The sequence below is a fragment of the Oryctolagus cuniculus genome, chromosome 4 (assembly GCF_051225735.1).
Source record: "Oryctolagus cuniculus isolate XC-2025 breed Fujian yellow rabbit chromosome 4, ASM5122573v1, whole genome shotgun sequence".
NCBI classification, from domain to species: Eukaryota; Metazoa; Chordata; class Mammalia; order Lagomorpha; family Leporidae; genus Oryctolagus; species Oryctolagus cuniculus.
Window position 1 is genome coordinate 105,090,009 of NC_142870.1, and position 27,851 is coordinate 105,117,859.

The 27,851-nt window shown below is 34.7% G+C and overlaps 1 protein-coding gene across 4 annotated transcripts in view; it reads right to left on the reverse strand.

Moving 5' to 3' along the window:
* NAALADL2 (N-acetylated alpha-linked acidic dipeptidase like 2) overlaps positions 1 to 27,851 on the reverse strand; it is a 1,439,631-nt gene that overhangs the window by 1,097,554 nt on the left and 314,226 nt on the right. For all 4 annotated transcript variants that reach the window (XM_070072494.2, XM_070072500.2, XM_089330911.1 and 1 more), the window contains one exon: positions 25,802 to 25,909. The gene's annotated coding sequence lies outside the window, so the exon portion shown is untranslated. The remainder of the gene's footprint in view (positions 1 to 25,801; positions 25,910 to 27,851) is intronic.

Here is a 27,851-nt window from a genome sequence, read left to right on the forward strand (position 1 = left end):
CAGAATTTTTGTCACTTTAATTCCCCAATGTGTGCTAAGTACCTAAAATATGCCTGCTGCAATGCAGACATTAATAAATATTTGTTAAGTGAATGATGCAAAAGGAAGACTCTAAATCTGTAGCAGGAAAGAAGATTTGGTTGGTGCTTAATTAAAGACAGTGCTAGAAAGAAATTCCGACAATGAAAGAGGCCATAGTCATAGCCTAAAAGGTACAAGCACTTGTTTGTGCTCTTCTGAAGGTGTCCTTTAATGTTGCCTGAAAAATAAACTATTCATAGCTTTATAGTCATAAAATGAGCACTCTAGACACCCTCATGCATCCTTGTTTTTATTTCATTTCTTTTTTTAACTTTTATTTAGTAAATATAAATTTCTAAAGTACAGTTTATGGATTACAATGGCTTTCCCCCCCACCCCATAACCTCCCTCCGACTCACATCCCTCCCATCTCCCACTCCCTCTCCCATTCCATTCACATCAAGATTCATTTTCAATTCTTTCAATTCTCTTTATATACAGAAGACCAATTTAGTATATACTAAGTAAAGATTTCATCAGTTTGCACCCACACAGAACATAAAGTGTAAAATACTGTTTCAGTACTACTTACAGCATCAATTCCCATTGGATAACACATTAAGGACAGAGATCCCACATGAGGAGTAAGTACACAGTGACTCCTGTTGTTGACTTAACAATTTGACACTCTTGTTTATGGCGTCAGAAATCTCCCTAGGCTCTCGTCATGAGTCGCCAAGGCTATGGAAGCCTTTTGAGTTCACTGACTTTGATCTTATTCAGATAAGGTCATAGTCCAAGTGGAAGTTCTCTCCTCCCTTCAGAGAAAGCTACCTCCTTTGATGGCCCATTCTTTCTACTGGGATCTCACTCAAAGAGATCTTTCATTTAGGTTTTTATTCTGTTTGTTTGTTTGTTTGTTTGTTTTTTGCCAGAGTGTCTTGGCTTTCCATGCCTAAAATACTCTCATGGGCTCTTCAGCCAGATCCGAATGCCTTCAGGGCTGATTCTGAGGCCAGAGTGCTGTTTAGGACACCTGCCATTCTATAAGTCTGCTGTGTATCCTGCTTCCCATGTTAGATCATTCTCTCCCTTTTTTATTCTATCAGTTAGTATTAGCAGACGCTAGTCTTGTTTGTGTGATCCCTTTGACTCTTAGACCTATTAGTGTGATCAATTGTGAACTGAAATTGATCACTTGGACTAGTGAGATGGCATTGTACATGTAACCTTGATGGGATTGTATTGGAATCCCCTGGCATATTTATTTCATTTCTAACTCACATTTCATGATAGCCTAGGAGATAAAAGGAAGAAAGTGATAACCCTGAAGGGACCCAGTGATAGACCAGGTAACTATCAACTATGCTAGAGGTTGTGAGGACACATTAAAATGACTGTTGCAAAATGTCCATCTCCAAATTCCAAGGCTCTTGAGCTAAGATCCACATCAAGAACAATACAGTGACTAATTTCTGGAAAGAAAACCAACCCAAAGAGAAAATATGAGATTATGAGTTCAAACATTGAATGATGACCCATGAATGGGATAAGAAAAAAATCTTATAAAGAGACATTCTCAGAGAAAACAGAATTCTCTTTCTTCTGGATTGTCCACAAAATACATAACTACTCTAACAATTTGTGGTCAAAATACCCTAACCTTTAAAATTGTTGAAATTTAAATTGTTAAAGTAAGATGTTTTTTGAAATGCTCCAAAAGAGACCCAGTGGTGAATGCAAGGTTGCTGCTCCTGAGGGTTTTGTGTACCAGTATCTTTCAAGCTGGCAACTAATTTCCTCATAGAGTTTGATGCACTGTACCAACAAGGCTTTCTCTCTTTTCTGATTACTTCTTTCACTGTCACACTGTTAGGTGTTGATATCACATTCCTCTTGGCAGGCAGGTGTTGTATGGTGTGAAAATTCGAGTGATAGAAAATAATGCAAACAATTCCTCACGTTATCATTTTGCCAATAAATGGCATTCTACTGAATAAAATAAAAACTTGTGTCATCTGTAAAGCTGCCCTAAATCCTATATTCAAAACTAAGTAAAAAGATTCACCCTGAAGGATCTTGAACATAAACAACATTGTTGTCAATTAACCTAGAAAAAAACCAGATATGACAGGTGTTCATCCCAACCCAGCACTTTACCTCCTATAATAAAAATGGCAAGTTTCTGAAAAATCTCAAAACCAGAGAAAACTTCCCATCTCCTACAATGATAGTGACACAATAGGAAGAAAATGATGTTATTATTTGTTTAGAACTTCAAAAGATAAAGCTCAATATTTTCACTTTATGCAGGTAATTAAACTTTCTAGGCTTAGATGACACCAGAACCTCATGGTTCTCACACAAAAGAATGTGTATTCTTAAATGTACTCACTCAAATAACTTTTCCATTGGTATAGTGCCTATTTTTATGTGTGACCCAGGTCTGAGTTTGCAAATGATCAAAATCTGTGTATATGTGTGTTTGTGTGAGTATATGTATTTTGTCGATACAAATTAAATCACTTGGTTAACTTTTATCTTCCTAGCTACTTAATTCCTCCCTGTATTATTTTCATGCTGTCACAGAAATAGAAATAAACAGAGACAGATAAGAAGTAATTTCTATATGTATAACTTCTAAGCTTTCAGTAATAAATTTTATCTCTATTTGTGTTGGATTATTTTTCAGCACAGAAGTAAATTCCCCTTGTATGTTCCTGGTTACAAGTCTTACTTTCTAATAAATTCACCACTTCTACTTCTATTCCATCAATGGTCTTATTTCTTACCTTCTCTCCATTCCCCCAACTACTTGCCAGAGCTCAGTTCCATATCTTTAACCTAACAGTTGCTGAGCTATCAAATGGTGGTCTATTATTGGTTTACTAATCATCAATGTATCTATAAATCCACCTTTGAGAACAAACTCTCAACTTTTACCTCTTTTTATTAAAAAGATAAGATGTATTATTTGTTTGACAGTCAGAGTTAAAGAGAGAGAAGGAGAAAGAGAGATAAAAGACACTTCCTCCAGATGGCTCACTTCTCAGGTGGTTGCAATAGCCAAGGTCGGTACAGGCCGAAGCCAGGAGCCTGAAGCTTTATCCAGCTCTCCCACATGAGTGTAGGGACCAAAGGACTTGACCATCTTTCAATGCTTTCCCAGGCACATAAGCATGGAGCTGGATTGTAAGTAGAGCAGCCTGGACATAAACTAGTGCTCATATGGGATTCTGGAATCAAAGGTAGCAGCTTTAGGGCTACTCCACAACATCAGCTGCAACTTTGATCTTGTAATAGCAAAGCACATAGGAGGGTTTTGTTTTTATTTTTTGCTTTTGTTTTTATCCTTTTTACTTCTAAGTTTTATTTATTTTTTTATTTATTTTAAAGGCATACAGAGACAGAGATAGAAAGAGAACTTCCATCTGTTGGTTCACTCCAAGTGCCCACACCAGCTGAGACTGGACCAGACTGAAGCCAGGAGCATGGAACTCAATCTGGGTCTCCCATGTTGGTGACAGAAACCCAAGTACTTGGCCATTAACCTCTGCCACTAAGGGTGTTCATTATCAGGAAGCTAGAATCAGAAGTAAAGCCAGAACTTGTACCCAGAGACTCTTAAACGGGATGTGGACATCCCAAGTGCCATCTTAATCTCTGCGCCAAACACTCTCTCTGTTTACTTTCTACTTCTATCTTAGGAAAAAGGACTGCTCATTTGGTATGAAGAAGTTACCTACCTTAAAACTGTTGAGTTGAAAGAAAAGATCATAAATAGTGGCACATATAATGACAATTTTAATAATTACAATGGTAATTCTGCTAAGCATACAGCAACTGAATCAATAATGATGTTTAATCCTTACTTTGATTAAAACAAAGAAATCAACCTCAAGATAGTAGAAAGAAAGGGGTCAAAGGCTGGTCCTAGTGCTACCAGTAATTACTTCTGTTTTCTTTTAAAAACATTCAACTTCTCTGGATCACAACAACAGAATGGATTAAAAGACTTTCAGGTTAGGGTTGTGGTGCAGTTGGTTAAGCTGGAATGAAACCCCGGTATACCATATCAGAGTGCCTATATCAGTGCATCCTGGAAGCTCCACTTCCAGTCTGGCTCCCTCCTAATGTTTTTGGGAAAGTAGCAAAAGATGGGCCAAGTGTTTAGGCCTCTGTCACCCATGTTGGTGACCCGGATGGAGTTCCTAGCTTCTGGCTCCTGACTTTGGTCTGTACCAGCCCTGACCATTGTGTCCATTTGGGGAATGAACCAGCAGATGGAAGACCTCTTTCTCTTCTGTCTCTCCCTTTCTCTGTGTCATGCTGCTTTTAAATAAATTAATTAATTAATTAATAAATAGAAAGCTTTCAAGTTCTCTTCTCATTTAAAACCTCTATTATTTATTTCCCCTCCCTCAGCATCAGTTTCCTCATTTAAGATACATTGAGGGGTGGCTGATCACTGAACTTCAGTTGTCCATCATCTCTAAAATGTGATGACTCTAAAACTGTCTGAAATTGTGCGTTTTTTTTTTTTTCCTTCCCCGCAGGGAGGGGAGTTACCAACTAGAAAAGAAAACAAGAGAACGGATGCATAGACCTTTAAAAATCCAATTTCAAATTATTTTCACCCTACAATTTTCATCATCTTGACCATTTTTATGGGCATTTTTCATTTTCTACCCCATTAACACTAGATACATTGCAAATTCACTGAACTTCTGCTGCAGCAGTCAAAAAATGAGTTTATGATAAATGCTACTTCAATCTTTCTCTCAATAATCTGCTTCCGTGCATAAAATCCTAAGATTTCATTGCATTAATTATTATACTCATATAGGCCTCTGAATAGAATTGAAAATTTAAATTCATAAATATTTTTATGAAATCTTTGCTGAAATTTAATTTAATAAAATAAGGTCAACCTAATATTTTGGTAAGTTCATAACAGAATAAAAATGTGGTATCCTTAAACAAGTAGGAACAAGGTAGCTGCTTATTGCTTAATGTTCCTTGAAATTGTGACGATATCTATTTTATTTAGTTATTTTTTGGAACATCCCTCCTACAACAAGAGGCTTCAAATATTACATTGCAGATGATACACATTATATTGTAAATTATACATAATAATTACATCTCAATTATTATGGAAGTAGCTTTATTAAAAAGTCTTAATGGCTTTCTTTTCAATGTCATGGAATTAATTTTTTTTCAAAAATGGCACTGTTATTACAAATATTAAAGTTATAACTTGGTATCTAATGGACAATACCCATAAATAAAATTTTTGAAATATGTTTCTGTATGCCAGGATCTGATACCGCAAAATTTCCCCCAGGGCAAGATATTAAAACCCTGAAGTATGTGATCCATCAAGTAGGACTTAATCCCAGTCCAGGGAGAGGGAAAGGTGCTAATTTAACTGAATTAACAGTTCAATAGCAAGTGTTGTTTTAAATGGCATAATAGCAATGGTATATTTTAAGATAGCTGAGCCCTTGAGTTTGCCAAACTTAAACTAGAATCTGACTTTTACCCTTGTGTGATCTTGGGCAAATGAGGTTAGCTCTAAACTTCCACTTCCTAATCTGTAAAATGGGAACAAGTTAGCATCTTTTTAAGGGATTGAGAGGACAACAACGATACTAATGCATCTGAATTACTTAGTGGAGTCTATGACACTCCATGAAAACAGGGCAGTAGACAGATCTATGAATATGACTGTTTTAGTCTTTATTTGACTTGCTATTTAATTCTTAACAATTATCCTGAAAGCCTTCATTTCACAAATAAGGAAATTTAAGGTTTAAAGGTTTGTATGACTTAAGAAGCAGCATAAAAATGACCCTTATTTCCTTACAGCAATTATGCTTTCCACGTTCTAAGCCAAGATGACCCAAATAATGAAAAGAAAGCAAATGAATCTATATTTATGTGCTGCTCTTAGTACCTAAAGTTGTATCAATGTTTTATCCAAAGATGAGGATTCAATATCCTAAGTGAAACTAACCACTAAGTCATATTTTAGGATGTCCTCAATTTAAATTGACTTATTTTTCTTTACCCCAGATTAGCTGTACATCCAGCTAATTGCATCAAGAAGTGACTAATTGGTAGGTAGCTGTGTGAGCAATTATCCCATTTGCACATTTAAGTGATGTTTATTTCAAGTGTACTTGTCATGCCAAGCTTTAGAAATCTGGCTCCAAAGTTCAGAAAGACAAACTGAATTGACATCATATCATGCCATGTTTATAAACCATAAATGAAGAGAGTATAAATTATTACATGTGATATGCTGTCTGCAGTAATGTAAAGACTGCAAAATATCTTCAAACTGTGCACTTCTTAAGCACATTCCAAATATTTATAAAAGAAGAAAGACAAAATTTCATATTTTACAGACCCCAAAAGCTGAAGTTGAACATCACCAGTTCATCCTGCCAACAAAGTCAAGTAGAAATAATCGATCCATAAAATTACAATCATTTCAAGATTTGAATGAATGAAAATTGACCCTGTAACCTGCCAGTATTACTAAATCCACACAACAATGATCTCCCTCAGCATTTAAATACTGGACAAATATAAAAGGAGAGATTTGACTCTCTTTTTTTAAATATGGCATTCATTTCAAATGGCTGCATAGCAAGTTTAATTTTTTTTTAACTCTATGACTCGTTTTCTTCCCAATTACAAACCTCTCCTTGATCTACCAACTTCCCAAAAAAGGAAAGGGAAAAAATGCATGTGGATATTTTTTTCACAACACACTGAATTCAAGATTCTCTTCTTGCAAAAATATGTGCCAGTAGTTTTCCCTTTTCAATATCACTATAGATTTATTTTTTAATTACTACATGCTAAATGTCAGAAGTCTTTTAAATGTCAGAGGTATTTCATGTTTTAAGGGACCCTCATGTCATTTAAACTTTTCAACATATATACATATATATATGAGGAAGTCTCAAAAAATTTAGAAAATACACATATACTAAGATGATTTCCCCACAACTAAACTGTTTACTTTCATTAAAATATAGAAAAAACATTTTAGGGCTTTAAAGAAATACACAATGTAATTATGGATTTGGAAGGCAGGGAATTGAAATTTAGAGATGTGAAACTTTCTAAAATATAAAATTCATTATTTACTTGTAAAGAACAACATGTTAATCTAAGCAACAGATGCTTCTAAAACTTGCTTCTAGAATCTTATAAACAATGCTTCTTTATTGTCATTTTCCTACATCAAGACATTAAAAATATATTTTATTTCATAATCAGGATTATTTAAAAGAATTTACTATTTTGCACTTACTATTAAAACTTACAGATATGTTGCTTTTACAACAGTCATCAAACTGAAAAAAAAAATCGAACATTTTTAAAAAGTCAATCCAAAAACAGGAGTTCCAGAAACAAATTTTAATCAGATAATCAAATTGGATTGTCATTATAATGTTTATATTGCTACACACTTGAAAATGGTATCTGTTACAGATGATTCATTGAAAAATTTATTTTCTTTCATAGTAGAAAGGACTTAGAACAATATGACTGTGAGACTAGGTGATAGTTTCACACTAGCAGTGTGTACTACTATGGAAAGGATTTAGGATCTGAGATTGGAAAGAGAAAGTCATGTGTAAAGAGTCCATGAAGAATCCTTGGGTGCTGTATCAGTTGTACTGAGATCATTAGGAATTATGAGAACACATAAAGTATTTGCCCAGAAAAGAAACAATTTCTTTTATTTGGACTCCCAACCTCCCTATCCTAATTACTACCCAGTTACTATACTAGAACAACAACAAAGAACAAAAAACAACAAAAAGCAAAATAGAATAGAAAAAAAGGCAATTGAACTGAATTCAAAATACAAATGTACACTTTGACTATGTCAAAGGGAAATTTCTTTTCAATCAGGAATGAATGTTGATATTCATAACATTACCAACTCCAAGTCACAGGCAGTAAGCCATCACAAATGGCAGCATCACAACGTTCATCCGTGCACAAAACAGCAACAAGGAGAGATGCTGGCCAGTGCCTATCCACATGTAAAACTGAGTCTGCCTTTCTGACAAATCCTCACTGCCTGTCCTAAATGATTGTATCACAAATGTGTAATTAAATCTTCCACAACAAATAAATCTAAAAATAAATCAAAGCATCCCACTAACCCTGAGGGTCACTTATCTGTATTGACCATAGTATCCTATTGAATGAATGAATAATTTCTCTGCATGATAGAATCCAGCCAATGCATTTGAAATTAGGTGATCTTAGGCATTTAGGTTTGAAAATTCAACTGACTTTTTATACTTCCCTACAAAATCACAATCCCAGCTCCTTGTGAGAAGGCTGATTTGCAAATAAGGAGAAATGATTGGTAGTGTGCTACATGCAAAAGCCTTGCCAACATGGCAATATAGGGCAGACATCAGAGATTGTGGTTACTAACTGCAGCTCTTCTGCTATTCCCTACTGTTTCATGCTTTAGAGAATCAGGCTGCTTTACATGATAAAAAGAAAAGTATTAATTTCATTATATACTTTATATGGAATTAGTAAGTTTAAATAAAATGGATGCAAAATGTTCTGCAGAACATATAACATTAGTGAATTAAAAGTTATTACTATATTTCATAACATAAAATAATAAAAATATTGGTAGATTTGGACTGCCATTACTTCTAAACTTCTACTAAAAGATTATTCACTGAAGGCAAGTTTTTAATAAAATTTTATTTATTTTGTTTATTTGAAAGGCAAAGACAGAAAAAGAGAGAAATAAAGAGAGACAGACACAAATCTTCCACTGTTGGGTCACTCTTCATATGCCTGTAAAAGCCAGGGCTGGGTCAGATTGAAGCTAGGAGTGTGGAAGGCAATTTATTCTTTCGTATGGTTGGCCAACTATTTATCACCTGATGCTTCCCAAGGTGCACATAGGCAGTATGCTGGAATTGGAAACAGAGCCAGGACTTGAACCCTGGCACTCTGAAACAAGATGTTGGTGTCCCACCCCCATCTTAACCACTATACCAAATTCTTACCCTGCTAAAAATGTATTGTAATTGAAATTCATCTGTAGTGAAACTTCAAGCTATGAACATATACAAATAATTCCAAATTATACCTTTTTTGTATACATCTTTTTCAAAAGCTAACTTAGTAGGAAATACAGACATGTATATAACTGCATTTTTTCAACTAATATGGCAGTATATTGTGTTCCAATTAATGTTTGTGGGAAATGAGAATTACAACTCTTGACAAGCATGGGAAGAATTTGCATAGGCAAACATATTTGCATCTGGATCTTACATGTAAACTGTGAAAAGGAAACATGATCTTTTTTTCTATCTAAAAACAAATCCACTTCAAACATCTGAGTCAGTCCAGATAAACTGTTTGACTACAAATCAACAACATGGTGCTGAGTACAACCATTGTAAAATCATGCAAATAGTAGACTAATCCTAGCTGCCAAAATGCAAAAATAATTATGGTATCATAAAACAGATTTTCCAGTTAATTTTAAATTTCTGGAGAAAGAAATCTTATGCTTTCTACTAAATAAAGAAAAAAATATATGGATGAAATAATTTGAATCATAACTAGATAGAATGTATACTGGCATAATTGTTTGCACATACATATTCTTTTCAAACCTGTCATGAATTACGGTTAGCAGCATTTTACAGTCAAATAATACAGTCTTGATAAGGCCAGTAGGAACCAAGTAACTAATATCACACAAAATGTTTAAATTTCTTTTTGTGAAATAAATGATGCAGCAGTATGAAAACATAACTGCTTTTGTGTGATCAAAATGAAAATAAATGGTAACCCCCTCCTTGACAGATTGAGCATTCATCCACATGGTAAGACCATTAGGCCAACTGACAATATAGAATCCTCTCTGATTTAAGTAGGCGCTAGGAAAACATGAAACTCTGTTTCTGTAGATGGGCTTCTTTCTGCTTCATTGCTGGTAGTTACAAGGCCAAAGGCTACTCCAAAAGAAAAAGAAAGAAAGAGAGACATGTTTGTCTTCCAAACCTGATGCTTACCCTTTACAAACACTCATCCTGTGTGCACGACACAACTCTGACACATTACTGCTAGCTATGTAGCCCCTGCACTATCGACATTCCACCTTTGGAATACTGCTGATGACTTCTTGTTCCAAGGATGCAATGACAGATACGGGAGGAGACAAAGATAATTGAGCCTCTACTATGTTCCTGATTCTATGTTAGTTTTATGTGTTGTTATTACATTGATTACTCCGGAGGTAATTAATGAAGATGAGCGAATGCTGGACAGAGTTCCAAGCACATGACCTCTTTTGTCTTTCATATATCATGCTGCCTCCTTAAAACAATAAAATACACCAAGGGTAGGCTTGGGGTTCATCAAAATAAAAAGAAAAGATTATTGCTTTATTTGAGCACTTGAAATTACCAAGACAGGCTCCTTCTGGTACTTGCTGAGAGCAATTAAGGGGCTTGGAGCAAGGGATTGGTACACAGCACACATAGTCCTCTGCAGAAGCTACAAAGGACAGTAGTAACTCTCCAGGCTTTTATGAGCCTTCCCCTTCTCTTGTTAATTTTATTTATTTTTATCTTTTTAAAGAATATATTAATATACTAGATACTCATGATAATTACTATTATGATAATTACTATTACACAATTCTCATGTTAATGCAATATTAATACAAAGAGAACAGATTCAATGTAGCTCATAGACACAATTCTAAGAATAGAATGATACTTTCTCTCCTCCCTTCTTTCCTCCCTCCTCTCCCTGTCATCTCACTGATTGCCAGCGTTGATTCAGCTGATCTGGCTAGCTAGCAGGTGGCCCCTTTCTCCATCACTGCCCCATGTGCATTTCGCCTCATCCTCACTAGAAGAGAACTAGTCTGTAGTCAAGGGTATAGGAGTAGCTGCACTTTCCCCTGCTAGAACCTCCAAAAAGCTCTCAAGTTCCCCTGTTGATTTTAAAGACTTCAACTTCAAGGAGAAAAAAAAAGATAAAGTCAACCATCTTACTGAGTCTTCTTGCCTTTTGCTAAGATTCCATCATTCATTACTTTATAAATTCACTCACTGAGTACTACTGTGGCCCAGGTATTCAACTCATCCTGAGGTTGTCACTGTAAAACAGATGCCTGGCTATCACCAGATATGTTATCTCTGTTTCCATCCCAGCACAACCTTAAGAGAAACCACAGAATTACTTTTGTTTTTCAAAATATACTCCAGCACAAATGAACCATAGTTTATATTGTAGAATATTTTGTTTTAAATTGGATATTTTATAGAAAAGTCAGAGAAGAAATTGAACATCCCATACATGATGGTTTCCTACTTCCAAACTGTTCTTTCATCAGTCTAGTTGTGGTTTCTGGCTGAGCATCTAACCAGAATACATCCTTCATCTTAAACCCCACTCCAGCCAATTATGCACAAATCTTGTTCATCTCTATACTTGTTTATCACTGCCACAAACCATCCCAAATCTTTCACCTATTTTTTAAATATTTATTTATTTTATTTGAAAGGCAGAGAATTACAAAGGCAGAGGCAGAGAGAGAGTGAAGTCTTCCATCCGCTGGTTCACTCCCCATATGGCCACAAAGGCCAGAGCTGCACCAATCCAAAGTCAGGAGTCAGGAGCTTCTTCCAGGCCTTCCACGTGGGCGCAGGGGCCCAAGGACTTGGGAAATCTTCTACTGCTTTCCCAGGCTAGAGCAGAGAGCTGGATCGGAAGTGGAGCAGCCAGGACTCGAACGAACAGGCATCCATATGGGATGCCAGCACTGCAGGTGGTAGCTTTCCCCACTAAGCCACAGAGACAGCTCCTTACCTATTTTTTTATGTAGATGTTTTGCCTTAATTCTCTGGGTTAGAGTACTTCAATACAAGCAGTTTTCAAGTCAAGTGATTTCAAATATAGGGACTTCTCCCCTTAGAAAAGGCAGTTTGTTGATCCAAAGTACCAACTAAAACAATATTAACCACAAAATTCTGTTGCATTCAAGAGTTGAGAGTTTTCTTTAGAACAGTGTATACAGTATAGATAATTATTTTGTGACAAATGATAAAAAAGAAATAGACTTGGAGGTGTTATGGGATCACAGAGAAGAGAGCTCTTTATTCTGCCTACAGGTGTAAGGAAACACATAAAAGCAGCTGTCTGGAATCTTGAAAAATGGAGTGATTTTTCCAAGTAAGCACTGTTGAAAAAGGGGCTGTAAAAATAAAGAAGAACATGTGCGAAGACAAGGAGACTTGATAGGTCAGGGCATATATGAGATGGAATAGCTTGCTTGCTGCACAATCATGAATCAGTGCAAATCAAATACTGAAGATCTGCACTGTGTGCCAGCTTTACTTAGATATTCACCTATGTCTCCACCCTCACGCACCATGCTTCTGCCTCAGTGCAAAGCAGGTCTCTACCTCTTCATGACAGAATACAGTGCAGGCTGCATATATCTCGGCACAATTGGATATGATTAATTTAATAGTTTCATCTTAATTCTGCTCTGAGTTTCTCAATTTAACTAAATATCTTTAATGCTCTTTGGCATCAGACTTCAGAGAAACTTTTTATCAAAGCCATTATAAAAATAGTGATTTTACAAAATAGTGTACGTAGTAAAAATCATTATTCCAGCAGATGGAGCAGAGATGACATCAGAATCGCTGAATGCCTCCTGGCCTAGAATATATAGCAGAAGTCCAGATACTCAGCAGAGGCATGAAATGGAAAAAACACAATTGAGAGCAAAGACCAAGCATTACTGAATACTGCTTGGCTAATCAGCTAATTTGGATTTAGAAAATTTCTCATCCTAGTACACTAAAAGGGAAAACAACCTGAGGCAAACACCAAAATGATTCCTTAAAGAAACATTTATATTTTAGAGCAAGAAAGCTGTAATTTTGATTTGTTTAAAAGTCTCACTGTGGTACTTCACAATCATCCTATGGAACACAGACAAGGCTAAAATTCTTAGCAAAGTCTCTAAGTGCATGGCTACTTCAATCTCCTGCTGATCATAATGTGTGTGCTTCTCTCACAGACTCTTCATGAGTCATGTGACTGCCCGATATGGAATTATTAAAAAGTAGATCAATAAGCACAGCAGGCTATGGGTTCAGAACCTCTGCTTACACAATAGACCAATGAACAAAGTTACCACTGAGAAACTGTGATAACAAAGAGCTAGCTATTCAGATTAATATTTGGTAACATGGTTAGCAAGTGAAATTACAGATGTTAAAAGAAAAAGAAGGCAGAGCAGTTATTCTGCTTAGAAAATCTATTATATGTCAGGTAAACATCTTAAAATTTGATTAAAATTTGTGGTTTTAATTCAACTTGTGGTTCTATACAATTAGTACTACAAGGAAAAATTCCTAATACTCATCAGAAACAGAAATATATCCCATTTCTTATAAGCAGCTGTATGTCCCTCACTCTCTTAAATTCTTTGGTAATATGTCACATTATTCAAAACGCAGACCTGTATATGTTTGGGATCTGAATAAAAGAGACAGTTCAAAAATTTTTTATTAAATAATATATTGGTAATATCATGATTATAAGGGGATAATGAAACTTTGCTGGATCTTAATTCGACCACATTTCTGACCTAATGGAGGAGTTCAGTATACCCACACTCATGACATCATAATTCAATGGTTAAGAATATGAATCAGGGGTAGGCATTTGGAATAGCAGTTTAGACACTGCTTAGAATGCACACATCCCATTTTGGAGTACTGGTTGTATTTCCCAGCTCTTCCTAATTCCAGCTTCTAGTTAATGCACACCATGTGAGAAAGCAGGTGATGCCTTTACTATTTGGGTCTCTGCTACCCATGTGGTAGATGATGGCTTTCGCTTGGCTCAGCCTGGCCCAGCACAGACTGTTGAGGGAATCTGAGGAGCATGGATACAAGATCTCTGTCTGTCTCTTTTTCTCTCTCTTTGTCTCTTTCTTTGTTTCTATCACTGCTTTTAAAATAAATAAAATATTGCTTTTTATTTTTTTTAAACTTTTATTTAGTAAATATAAATTTCTAAAGTACAGCTTATGGATTACAATGGCTTTTTCCCTCCCATAACTTCCCTCCCACTCACATCCCTCCCATCTCCCGCTCCCTCTCGCATTCCATTCACATCAAGATTCATTTTCAATTATCTTTATATACGGAAGATGCATTTAGTATATATTAAGTAAAGATTTCATCAGTTTGCACCCACACAGAACATAAAGTGTAAAATACTGTTTCAGTACTAGCTATAGCATTAATTCACATTGGTCAACACATTAAGGACAGAGATCCCACATGAGGAGTAAGTACACAGTGACTCCTGTTGTTGACTTAACAATTTGACACTCTTGTTTATGGCGTCAGAAATCTCCCTAGGCTCTAGTCATGAGTTGCCAATGCTATATAAGTCCTTTGAGTTTGCAGACTTTGATCTTATTTAGACAAGGTCTAAACTGAAGGGGAAATTTTGAAAATAGATGTGTTGGTCCATTACATTGTAGATCCAATTTATTCACAGCATATTTACAATCACATATTTACAGTACATTAAATGATATGTCAAATCACTGCAACAATGAAAAACTGTTTCCTTTGGTTGTTGAGCATTTAATTTGAAAACAACCTTCAAATCATCTTCTAGATTTTTTTCTTTTTTTTTTTAACTTTTATTTAATGAATATAAATTTCCAAAGTACAGCTTATGGATTATAATGGCTTCCCCCCCATAATGTCCCTCCCACCCGCAACCCTCCCCTTTCCCACTCCCTCTCCCCTTCCATTCATATCTAGATTCATTTTCGATTCTCTTTATATACAGAAGATCAGTTTGCATACATTAAGTAAAGATTTCAACAGTTTACTCCCACACAGAAACATAAAGTGAAAAATACTGTTTGAGTACTAGTTATAGCATTAAATCTCAATGTACAGCACACTAAGGACAAAGATCCTACATGGGGAGTAAGTGCACAGTGACTCCTGTTGTTGACTTAACAAATTGACACTCTTGTTTATGGCCTCAATAATCACCCTAGGCTCTTGTCATGAGCTGCCAAGGCTATGGAAGCCCCCTGAGTTCACCGACTCTGATCATATTTAGACAAGGCCATGGTCAAAGTGGAAGTTCTCTCCTCTCTTCAGAGAAAGGTACCTCCTTCTTTGATGACCCGGGTCATCTTCTAGATTTTAATAAGTATTTTACAAAAACACAGAAAGTGTAAAACGAAAAATGCTGACATTCTGTCTAAATTAAATTCTGTTGCAAACTAATACAAACACAGTGTTTAAAACAATATAAATTTACTCTCAAACAGTTTTGGAGATCAGAATTCTATAATGTATTTTACTGGATTAAAACCAAGGTGTCAGGGTTAAAAATCGAGATACCAGATAGGCTGAATTCATTTCTGGAGGACCAAGCAGAAGATTACCAGCCGGATCTCATATATCACAACATTCTGATAGTCAATCTTCTGACTCCATGTTCTACATTTAAAGGTCTTGGGATTGCCTTTAGCCCAGGGTATTCTCTCGAGTTCATAGTAAACTGTTTAGCAACCTTAATTCCATCTGCTCCTTTAATTTCCCTTTTGTAGTATAAAAAAACAGATTCACAGGTTCCAGGAATCAGGACTTGAATGTCTATGAGGACACTGCTCTGCCTACCACATTCATCAAATCTGAATATTTGGCAGACAATGTCTATATAAGTTTTGACAACTCCTTGTCAGTCTATAAAATTCTGGCTAAAAAATGCAAAGATATGTCCTGCTAAATGCCTTCTATACTTATATACTCCACTATTAAAGGGTGGTATGATCTGCATACTTGTAATATTGAGGATTTCATCACGAAAGTTGCTATTTATTTTTTAGTTTCCTTTAAATGTGTAAAGGTACTTCAAGAGATTTTTAACTTCATAGTATTGAAAAAATATGCCCTCTTTAAGACAGGGGTCTATAGGATACTATCATTGTAACTGGCTATGGAAAAGGTGTTAAAATGCTAGCCAATCATAAATGCGTTTTCAAAGTATTGGACTAGAACAATATTCTACCTTAATTTGGGAATATAGTTGTCTCCCATAGCCATAGGTTCTGCATCTAAAGATTCAAACATGGATCAAAAATACTCAGAAAAGAAATATATATATAGTATTTATCTATATATTTTATAAAGATATATATATTTATATGTAAATCTAAATGTTGCTGTACTCAAAGTTTATTGAACTGGTTTGAGAAACAACATGGTAGTGCCTATATTATTTATTTTATTGTGTTATATTATTTATTATTGTAGTTGGACAAGAGACAAGTCAAAGTTAACGACTTAGGATTACTCTCCTTTTACATATTGCATAGCTCTTACTAGTTGACTTGCTATTTCACTACATGCATGCTGTTCTTTTATTTCATTAGGAAAGAAACTATCACAAGTTTGACTTCTGAGAGGAGTACAACACTCTTTATATAAAATCTAGATGATGATATAATATATAATATATAAAGATAAATACTATATATAAATATATATTTTATCTATATGAAATATACATGTAAATATTTATATATATGAGTATAAATATAAATACCTATTAAGACTTTTTTCTTGCCATTATTCCCAAAATAAGACAGAATGATAACCAGTTATATATTATTTACATTGTACTGGGTATTATAAGTAAAGATAATTTAAAAGAAGTTGTGCATAGGTCCTATACAAATACTGGTATACAATATTATGTAAGAGACGTGCATCCATTGATTTTAGAATCCTGGATATGGCATTGTAGAATCAATTCTTACTGTACAGGATTACTTTACATTAACTATGTTAAAGAAGAAAGACTAAAATAATATAGGCACTACATGTTGTTTCTCAAACCAGTTCAATGAACTTTGAGTACAGAAATCTAAAAAAAAAAAAAAAAAATTAATGACCTGAAAGTACTAAAGTTGGTTGATGTGAAATTTTCGGCAGACTCACACACTCCAAAAATTGTTACTTATAAAAAGGTAACCATATTAAGACTTTTTCAGTTTCATTATTAAAACTGTACTTTTATTTGGGATCCAATTTTAATTTTACAAGTTCAATTACCTCTCTGCTTTAAAACCATATTCCCTGAAATAAGGAGAGTTTGGACATATAATTACATACAATATGCTCTGGGGGCTTTTTATTTTATTTTATTTTTTATTTTTTGACAGGCAGAGTGGACAGTGAGAGAGAGAGACAGACAGAAAGGTCTTCCTTTTCCATTGGTTCACTCCCCAGTGGGCGCTGCGGCCTACACACTGAGGCAGGCACACTGAGCTGATCCGAAGCCAGGAGCCAGGTGCTTCTCCCAGTCTCCCATGTGGGTGCAGGGCCCAAGCACTTGGCCCATCCTCCACTGCCTTCCTGGGCCACAGCAGAGAGCTGGACTGGAAGAGGAGCAACCAGGACAGAATCCGGCGCCCCGACCGGGACTAGAATCCAGGGTGCTGGTGCCACAGGTGGAGTATTAGCCTATTGAGCCACGGCACCAGACCTGGAGGCTTTTTTAATGATAGTTATTTTATACAGCAATAGTCAATATGATAAATTTATAAAAGCAAAAGAACTGGTTGACAAACAACTGATCTAACAAGTTGGTGCTCTAAAATATTGACCACTCAGGTATTTGGATCTGAAGCCCAACACTGACCTGGATCTATATAAGAAACAGAGTTTTACACAATTATAACCTTTGAGTTACATTTTACATTCTCACTTTATCATTATGTCATGCTATATTGCAATTAGTTGTAAGCTCACTAAGCAGAATAGCTTGAGGAAAAATATTGTACCATATTTATTTTTGTTCCCCCACTACCCAATATATATTGTAACATAATAAACTCATCATAAATATTTAAATATTAACTTTGAATAATTCTTATATCAATTTTTTCAATTTTTATTTATATAAAAGGAACAAACTTCATGTATTTCATATATATAATTTCAAGAACATAATCATACTTACACTCTACTTCCTCCTCTGCTCCTTCCTTCCTTTCTTATTTTACTTTTACTTTTTGCAAAGACTTGTATTTTTTTTAAAAAAATTAACATGTGATATGTGGTACAAATATGTTATTTGAAAGGAGAAAAGAAATAGGAAAATGAGTTTTGCAGCAGTACAATGATGATTTATTCAAAGGTGAATATTTGACTTGAAATAATCAATTTTAGAAATAGTTCTCTTAGGTAAAAATATAAAAAGATGTACCAAAGAGAAGAAGGCTGTTCATGCACACAAAAGAATTCATACCGAGTAAGTTAACAAGAGCTCATATGTCAGATTTGCAAGGAAATGCTACAGATTCATGCCAGTTATATAAGGAAATGGAAACCACTTGTGTAAAGATAGTTTTCAGCATTAAGTACTAAACAAATTGCTTCCAAATGGATTAATACGGTTAAAAGTTGACTAATATGGTTAAAAGTTGGTTTCAAATTTATATTAAGAAGTATACATATAACAGCCTCATAAAATTTATGAAGTTGGACAAGAGACAGCTCAAAGTTAATGACTTAGGTTACTCTCCTTTTATATATTGCTTAGCTCTTACTGGTTAATTTGCTATTCACTACATGCATGCTGTTCTTTTATTTCATTAGAAAAGAAACTATTGCAAGTTTGACTTCTTAGAGGAGTACAACACTCTTAAAAACTGATTTAATATAATTTCAGAATCAAGGATAGGTTTTTAGAAATAAAGTTACTATTTCTACTAGATATAGCACAATAAATTATAAGTATTTATTTAAATAACATTTGCTTTTACATTAGTAAATTGCATGATACAGTTTAAATGAAAATTTTTTCAGTGAGATATCAATATGCATTGTAAACAAAAAAGTGTGTGTCTCCTAACAAAACATCTCAAAATGAGTAGATTAACTAGAAAAATATAATTTAGATGAAATTGCAATGGGATGTGGTCATTTTAAGGACAGATTATAAAAAATACTTCAAGTTTTTTTCAATTTTTTTGTTTATATAAGGTGAACAAATTTCAAATATGTCATATACATTTAAGAGCATAGTCATACTTCCTACCCTATACTCCCTCCTGCCCATACCACTACCCTCCTTCCTCCTTCTTTTCTTATTCTTTGTTTGCATTTTTACAATGACACACTTTCAGTTTATTTTATAATTATAAGCTTAAACTTCCACTAAGAATTTTACAAATGGTAAGAAACCGTAAGAAGAAAAAAACACTATAGACACAAGGGCTGTAAACAACAATCAAGATTTATTATTGGTTTGCTTCCTTATTTTTCTCCTATGGATAGGAATTAGAATATCAGCAAGACTCTTTACAGGCATTGGGTCAGAAATCCACAGGTCCTGAGTGTCAAAGGACTGTGTAAGAATGCCAGATTTTATTTTCCAATTGAATTGTTGTGCTTATATTACTAAACTGCCCTGCTTTTCAAATTTATTTTACGTTATTTTATTTTTCTATTGGTGTTGTATCCTAAGCAAAGACTGCTGCTTAAGAAAAATAAAAGAGTAAAGAGCAAATTTAAGGACAAATTACATTTACTAAGCAGTTTATGAAGAATCTTCCCAAGAAAAATAAAAGTTGAGATAACTCTATCTACCAGAGTCAAACGAGACTAGAAAAAGTGTCACATCTAAGCAAAAAATGCCTTTAACTAGCCTCAGCATCCAGTCATTCATTAATATGTGATCCCTAATTACTTTTGTAGTGTGCCACTGTTTAACACAATCTAATCTAATTGACCATAAAATTTTGGTTAGATTGCACTAAACTGTGGCTAAATTTTTACTGTTATTATTCTGGCTTCTTTGTGAACATCTCAACTTTCCTGCCTCATTAAACCTTAAATTGGATTTTGATAATAAGAATATTTTATAAATTTTTCAAACAATTGCAATATTCACACAAGAGCTACAGTAGTCTTAAACAGTGTCTTTATTTTTTTTTTTTTTAAATTTAACTCATACTCATGCTTTCTGGGTTATTAAAACCAATGGCACTTTGGATTTAATTAAGCACTTCATTTGAAAGCCATGACTAATAACTGTCAAATGTGAAGGGTGAACTTTGTTAAGTAGATATCTGAACATCTTTCCTAGCACAAAAGGAATTCACATCTGAGGGGTCTTAGTTTCAGAAACACTGATAAGTAGTAGAGACAAGAAACTACTAGTAGTTTTTAAAAATTTTTACAAATTCTTTTTTTTTTTACAAATTCTTTTTAAAACTCCCTTTCACAATAGCTACAAAAACAATCAAATACCTTGGAATAAACTTAACCAAAGACGTTAAAGATCTCTACGATGAAAATTACAAAACCTTAAAGAAAGAAATAGAAGAGGATACCAAGAAATGGAAAAATCTTCCATGCTCATGGATTGGAAGAATCAATATCATCAAAATGTCCATTCTCCCAAAAGCAATTTACAGATTCAATGCAATCCTAATCAAGATACCAAAGACATTCTTCTCAGATCTGGAAAAAATGGTGCTGAAATTCATATGGAGGCACAAGAGACCTCGAATAGCTAAAGCAATCTTGTACAACAAAAACAAAGCCGGAGGCATCACAATACCAGATTTCAGGACATACTACAGGGCAGTTGTAATCAAAACAGCATGGTATTGGTACAGAAACAGATGGATAGACCAATGGAACAGAATTGAAACACCAGAAATCAACCCAAACATCTACAGCCAACTTATATTTGATCAAGGATCTAAAACTAATTCCTGGAGCAAGGACAGTCTATTCAATAAATGGTGCTGGGAAAATTGGATTTCCACATGCAGAATCATGAAGCAAGACCCCTACCTTACACCTTACACAAAAATCCACTCAACATGGATTAAAGACCTAAATCTAAGACCTGACACCATCAAGTTACTAGAGAACATTGGAGAAACCCTTCAAGATATTGGCACAGGCAAAGAATTTCTGGAAAAGACCCAGGAGGCACAGGCAGTCAAAGCCAAAATCAACTATTGGGATTGCATCAAATTGAGAAGTTTCTGTACTGCAAAAGAAACAGTCAGGAGAGTGAAGAGACAACCGACAGAATGGGAAAAAATATTTGCAAACTATGCAACAGATAAAGGGTTAATAACCAGAATCTACAAAGAGATCAAGAAACTCCACAAAAACAAAACCAACAACCCACTTAAGAGATGGGCCAAGGACCTCAATAGACATTTTTCAAAAGAGCAAATCCAAATGGCCAACAGGCACATGAAAAAATGTTCAAGGTCATTAGCAATCAGGGAAATGCAAATCAAAACCACAATGAGGTTTCACCTCACCCCAGTTAGAATGGCTCACATGCAGAAATCTACCAACAACAGATGCTGGAGAGGATGTGGGGAGAAAGGGACACTAACCCACTGTTGGTGGGAATGCAAACTGGTCAAGCCACTATGGAAATCAGTCTGGAGATTCCTCAGAAACCTGAAGATAACCCTACCGTTCGACCCAGCCATCCCACTCCTTGGAATTTACCCAAAGGAATTTAAATTGGCAAACAAAAAAGAGGTCTGCACCCTAATGTTTATTGCAGCTCAATTCACAATAGCTAAGACCTGGAACCAACCTAAATGCCCATCAACGATAGACTGGATAAAGAAATTATGGGATATGTACTCTTTAGAATACTATACCGCAGTAAGAAACAACGAAATCCAGTCATTTGCAACAAAATGGAGGAATCTGGAACACATCATGCTGAGTGAAATAAGCCAGTCCCAAAGGGACAAATACCATATGTTCTCCCTGATCGGTGACGACTGACTGAACACCAAGAGGGAAACCTGTTGGAGTGAGGTGGACACTATGGGAAACAGTGGCTTGATCAGCATAGCCCTGATTGTTAATGAACAACTTAATACATTATCCCTCTTAGTAGTTTTTTTATCTGTTCTACTTAATATGACTGGTTTAGTTCTGTAATTGATGCACAGTTATTCTTAAGTGTTGAAAATTAACTGAAATGTGATCCCTGTTGAACATGGGAGTGGGAACGGGAGAGGGAAGAGATGTATAATTTGGGACATGCTCAGGCTGACTTGCCCCAAGTGGTGGAGTTGGAAGCATACCAGGGGATTCCAATTCAATCCCATCGAGGTGGCATGTACCAATACCATCTCACTGTTCCAGGTGATCAGTTTCAGTTCACAGTTGGTCATGGTGGAGGGACTGGGAGTCAAAGGGAGCACATAGACAAGTCTAGTACCTGCTAATGCTAACCAATGGAGTAAATAAAGGGGAGAGTGATCCAACATGGGAAGTGAGATACTCAGCAGACTCATAGAATGGCAGATGTCCTAAATAGCACTCTGGCCTCAGAATCAGCCCTAAAGGCATTCGGAGCTGGCTGAAAAGCTCATGAGAGTATTTCAGGCATGGAAAGCCAAGACACTCTGGCAAAAGATCTCTGCGAGTGAGATCCCAGTGGAAAGAACAGGTCTTCAAAGAAGGAGGTACCTTTCTCTGAAGGGAGGAGAGAACCTCCACTTTGACTATGACCTTGTCTAAACAAGATAAGAGTTGGAGAACTCAGAGGGCTTCCATAGCCTTGGAAACTCATGACTGGAGCATAGGGAGATTACTGATGCCATAGACAGGAGTGTCAATTGGTAAAGTCAACAACAGGAGTCACTGTGCACTTACTCCTCGTGTAGGATCTCTATCCTTAATGTGCTGTACATTGAGATTTAATGCTATAACGAGTACTCAAACAATATATTTCACTTTGTGTTTCTATGGGGGTGCAAACTGTTGAAATCCTTACTTAATGTATACTAAACTGATCCTCTGTTAAAAAAAAAAAAAAAAAAAAAGAAATTATCAATTCCCAACTTGACTCTCACTGGGATTAAACATGACAATAGGTCTGCTCTGATTCCATCATCATTTAAAAAAAAATCATCTATTATTTTTCACTTTATGTTTCTGTGTGGGAGCAAACTGTTGAAATCCTTACTTAAGGTATACTAAGCTGATCTTCTGTATATTAAGATAATCGAAAATGAATCTTGATGTGAATGGAAGGGGAGAGGGAGTGGGAAAGGGGAGGGTTGTGGGTGGGAAGGACGGTATGGGGGGGAAGCCATTGTAATCCATAAGTCGTACTTTGGAAATTTATATTCATTAAATAAAAGTTTAAAAAAAAATAAAAAAAAATTTAAAAAAAATTAAAAAAAAAAACAACTTCATAGGATAAAATGTGACACCACTATTAAAATCTCCTTATATAGCTTTACCCTAACTGCTAACATTTCCACTTTCATGGTTATGATTTCCCACAATGTTTGGAGAGTTCAGAGGACATTCTGGGTATTTAAAAAAGAGCTGATACTTTTTGCTAATACAGGGTGCTGTGAATTAACAAAGGAAGAGGTCTAAACAGTTTTAATCAGTTTGAGCACTGCAAATACTCCTTACAACCTAACTGGACTATAACATCTAATACATAAGCTTCTTGAAACATTGACATTATGTTCATATATCACAAGGCAGTAACAGTTTCCACCACTGAATGAAGAGAAACACCTGAGAGATGCAGCATGCACCATATTTATGTTCATTCTCAAAATGGTTCATACTTGAAGTTATCTGAATTCATTAACAATGCAAATGATCATTAAATGAAAATCTATATGAGTAATAAAGTTATTAAAAAAGAAGAGCGTGATAGAAGAGCTAAACTGAAGGTATAAACATAACTGTTTCTTTCAATTTTCTATTTATCATTAGGATACATTGTGAATCCCTACAGTCTGGTTCAATTTTCTTGTATACTTACATTCTGATTTAAACTGCATCAAAGAAAATAGACAAGAACTCAAACATATATTGACTTGGCCTACTTCCCATCTTATACTAGGCCTCTTGCCTAACTGCCATAAGCATCTGATAAAATGTATTAATTCTCAGCTAACACATAGGTTTTAAAGGCAGTAAAATTGATAAAAAGGAACAAATATATGCCATTGCTATAAAAGGAAAAAACAGAAGAGTAATAACTGATAAAGCTAGGAAACTGTGCTAGGAAACATAATTAAACCACAAATTTCATTTATTTTTACCTGAAGTACCATTTTTATTAAAATATTAATTATTATTACCATTTTCATTAAGTATTTGTTAACATACTAATTTTGAAAACCTATAATTCCTAAATTCTTCTTTAAAATCATAAAACTAGTTCCCAACTAGTGGTTTGGTACTTCAGGTGTTCCACATAATTTTTTGGTGAAAATAGCAATTAAGAAAGAGGTTGCCCACCGGTAATCTGCAGGCTAGATTTTATTCTTAGATATGGTACTGGATTCAAAGTTCTCATTCCAGGTCAAAAAATAAAAAAAAAAAACCCTCATAAAAATATTAAACTGAATAAACATGTAAATATGAGATTTTAGTGTGGGAAAAAAACACTTTTTCCTCTATTTCTACTATAAAATTCAGAGAAATTAAACTCTGAAACTATTTATTTTCATTTCAGTTATGTACATATAATTACAAAATGAGAACACAAATAGAGCTTAACAGATGCTACACAAGATAGTGTTTTATTCAATAACAAAATTTCATGGCCATATATTGAGGTGGAAATGACCTTAGAATTTATTCCATTCAGTGACCAAATACAACCCTCCTATTGCCTCCATCCCTTTTCTGTTTCTTCATAAATTTATTTCTTTGTCCACTTTAAAATACTTGAATCCAACTGACTTTAAAAGAGGCACTGCCTCTATACCCTGATCACTATATAAATTTGCATTATTTGCCTGACACTTCAAGGCACATGAATTTGACCCTGTTCCCTGATCTATACTAACCTCTTAAATTTGGCTGGGAAGGGATATTTAGAAAGGTTACAGGTTTCCTAAATGATGTTGGTGTCCAGGCTGAGTCTGCTTGTATTCCCTACCTCTTGGAATCTGTGCCTTAATTATTGGGCCTTTACATTATCCATACCTTGGAAAGCAGTGTATAGGAAGCCTGAATCAGCATTTGAACCCTGATGACAGCTAGCATTCTACAGAAAAAAGCATTTCAATCACACACTAGTATCATCACCCAAGCTCGGGTTTTCTATGAAGAACTATAGACTTTCTTTAGGGTATGTCTAAACTCTAATACCTAAATGGAAGTTCACAGTCTATGTGTGACCATTTACAGAAAATGCTCTAAAAATAGGCAAATTTATATATAAAAATTAATGTATGGCCATATTGCATTGTGCCACAAACTGCATTATTGTTGTCATTTTTAATTTAAATCAGTGGGCCAACTTAAACTTTAAAAATGAGATTATTTCTTTGGTTACTATAAGATTTACAGTTGTGTTAAAAGAATTAATAAACATAAGTCAAAGAGATTGTGCCAATTTCAAAAGCAACACAGAAATTAAAACATATATGTATATAATATTATCCAAACAAAATGAGCTCAAGTCCATTAAGCAAAAAAAGGAATAGATATTCTAATACATAAAATATTGCCAAAGAACAAGGCCTGCATTATGCTTCTTATTTCAAAATTAACAGCTATTTGCAAACCATAGAAATAAACCAAATCACCTATTTAATGTTGATTCAAGAACAAAATCTTAAATTCTGATTAAAGTAATTAGGTCTTACTTCAATTGAATGATCGTAGTACAACTGGAAGGTCTTTGTAGATTACAGGAGACTGGCAATCTGAACCCAAGCTCTTCATCCAGGTGCTTAATAATCAAATCTCATTTCCTGTTCATAAATCAAAAACCAGAGGTAATAAATTTAAATTGGTAACTCTATCACATCATTTTTCAGTTGGCATCTGCATTTTATCCTTCATCAGATGCTTTTTAGTGTTATTTTCTCAGTTTCTTTATAATATAAGCATATGGAAATTCATCGGTTATTGAAGTCAAGAATATATAAATAGATTTTTAAGAGCACACACTATATCTCAAGGACAAATATATGCACACTATATCTCAAGGACAAATATATACCTATTCCAGGGTATATGCACAAATACACATTTTTATCTCTTGATTTCACTTTTAAATTTTTACTTTGAATATTAATTTAGCAAGCATAAATGGCATTCTTACTAAACAGAAGATAAAGCAGAAGAGGCATAACCAGAATTAAGCAACTTTTTATCCTTTTGGGAAGAGGGCTAACCAATATAAGAGATATGCATAAGAAAGAGTACATCTAGGACTGAAAGCCTGAATCTACTACAGAACATATATGTGACTGTTGTTAACTCAGTAACACTTTAAAATCCCAATTATTACCCTTACAATTGGCAACAAAATAGGTAACTTGCAGAACTACTATGAGAATTGGAGACATTATAGGTGATGTGCCCAGCATGTTGCCCAACAAGTCCTAGATACTTAATAAATGACTGATATCATTACATTGTATTTTAAGACACTGATTCTTTTTATTTTGTATCTACTGATGCCAAGATTCACTATTCTACATTTCATATTAATGGGCTGTGATGGTAGGTAATAATACCACCAGCTATAAAGCTGCTTATTTTTTACTTCACCCTCTTTATTTTTACATTTTTGTATTTGCTTTGAGACATTTAAAAGCTATAAAGTATTTTTATATTTTAAAATTGCCTATGTCATATAAACTGATACTGTTTTATTCTATCAAGTCAACTTGCAGTAATGTATAAACTTCTGACTAGGAAAAAGAAATTCTCGCCCTTATGTTAGTTTAGTTTACTTTCTCTTTGCTTTCTTAATTTTCCTTCTACCTCATTTCAAAATCTCCCATCTTACTTAAGTTTTGCATTATAAAAAATAATAATGTGTCAAAAGTTGTCAATGAAAGTAAAATAATACTTCAAATTTTAGACTCCTGCTTTCAGAAAAAAAAAATGTTTAAGGTATACCCTGTAGACTCACTAACTCAGAAGTATCCCTCAATTCTTTCTTTTCTCAATATATCAGACTCTTTTGATAAGAGGACCCTAACGTAGCTAATACATGAATTAAAATAAGCTTTCTAGACTAATTTATGCTAAAATGTCATTGATTGATGCTTACATTCTCCCAAAATGCATATGTAGAAGCCTTAACACCTCCAATGCTATGGCAGGTAGGCATGCATTCACTGGAGGCAACTGAATTTAGATGAGACCTGGAGTGTTCATGATGAGATTTGTGCTCTATAAAAGGGGCCAGGAAGCTTGAGTTTGAGCTTGGCCATGTGAAGACACAGCAGCAACCAAATCTGTAAGCCAGCCCTCAGCAGGAACCAAATCAGCTGGCATCTTGTTCTTAGACTATGAGGAATTTCTGTATGTTTAAGCCACTCAGGCTCTGGCATTTTTGTTATAATATCCCAAAAAGTGAATATATTAAAGAAAACTATTTCAAAAATTAATATTGTATCATCACTATAGACACACAAGCACATATACAAAATTCAAAATACTTAGGAATATTTCCTTTGTAGACAACAAAGGAACTATGAAATGGGGCAGACTTAAGGTCACTACTCAGTTGTCACCTTTTCAGTGCTTCATGATTCTATTCAAGTGTGTGTAAAAAATCAATTATAAAGTTAATACGAATGTGGGCTACTGTACTCCCACAACATTGAAAATGAAGAAAGAGCTATAACAAAAAGGGAATAGGCATGTTCACAAAGAGACTGACGTATCCCAACTACA